Consider the following 1495-nt stretch of genomic DNA (forward strand, 5'->3'; position numbering starts at 1 on the left):
GTACTTCTCTGTCCCTATTGCTATAGTTTAAGCCTGTTGTGATCTTTCCACTGTGGAAGTAGTCCTGGAGTCATCCTGTCTAAGCATTTAACTCAACTTTACAGAACCATGCAAGGTGCGGGAAGTGTAGATGTGGGTTGACTCTTCATCTCTTTCCACAATAAAGAGCTAGTTTGTATAGGTTCAAGGGGAAACTGGACAAGTATCTGGAAGAAAGGTTCGGTGAGGGTTATCCGTCTAGGATAAGCTACATCAGACTGAGGAAACTGCCTGAGCCGAAAGCAGTTAGAGGCTGAGAATATTAAGTACAATTATATATGGTTGCCACTGTATGTACGCATTGGCACCGACTGCCATAGAATATGGGATAGCTGAGCTGGGCACAGCACTGGCATGCAGCACCATGGCTGTTGGTGTCTTTGAATGTATAGTGTCTGTAAGGCGCTAGAGAGAGTGGAAGTTGTCAGGCAGTGGTGAATTTCCCAGGACAGTCTCTCACTGAAGTTCTCTAATGCAAGAGGAATGAAGCCAGACTAAATCCTTTTTCTCTGCTTGATCACTGATTCCGTGGTGCAGGTATGATTTTTGTCAGGCATGCTGGTGACACACAAGCAGCAGCAAAAAGCCGCTAATGAACATAGTATGCTATATTCCTCTGCTCCCTCAAATAGCTAGATTAACTGTGTGTTTTCATATATTCTGGAATGTGGTCAATAGCAAACCAGGGAGCACACTGATTTTTAGCAAAACACTTCAGTAACTTACACAGGAATATTGTATAGCGAGTTCTAAAGTGCTTTTCTGTGGTTTCACATCCAAGTGATTTTTCACGGTGCGTTTGGTAAGGAGTTATTAACTGCAAACAGATTTAAGTGCTGAGGACTCTCTAGATCTAAACCGATGCTTGTCATTCAAATGCCCCAACATGAATCAAGTACAAATGTGAATGTTCACAGCCAGTGCAGTTCATTTGGTAACAAGCATGCATTTAGCGTTACACAAAACACAGGCATCTACCCCTTGACAGTCCTTGCTTGTCCTGGTATTTTGAGGGAGAAGGGGGAGAACATTTATCCTTGATAGTGAACTTTAAAAGTATATTTTCTTTTTAAATGTCAACCTATTCCTTTTCCATGTGTGTTTCAAAATATGTCTCTGACATTTTGGCTCGATACCCAAGTATTCCAGCTGTTATTCTAAGATGGTGGAAATTAAAGTTCTGTTGACTTTACTGGAGCTTTGCCAGATTTCCTCAGAGAAAGATTTTATTTCAGAATATTTTGTGGAGCCTAGATCTGACATACGCACTGCAGGCACTGTGAGTGCTTGGTAGTAGCTGTACTGATGCCAGGAGCTGGAGTGACTAGGGAAGGGGAATTCCACTATGTAACAAAGATTGTGGTTCCCACCTTTGATCTCATATGGAAATGGAATGTTCAGACTGTCTTTTGCAAAGGTGGAACTGTGTCACTGTCGTGGTTTGACCCTGGCCGGC

The sequence above is a fragment of the Apaloderma vittatum genome, unplaced genomic scaffold (genome assembly GCF_000703405.1).
Source record: "Apaloderma vittatum isolate BGI_N311 unplaced genomic scaffold, ASM70340v1 scaffold13645, whole genome shotgun sequence".
Taxonomy (NCBI): Eukaryota; Metazoa; Chordata; class Aves; order Trogoniformes; family Trogonidae; genus Apaloderma; species Apaloderma vittatum.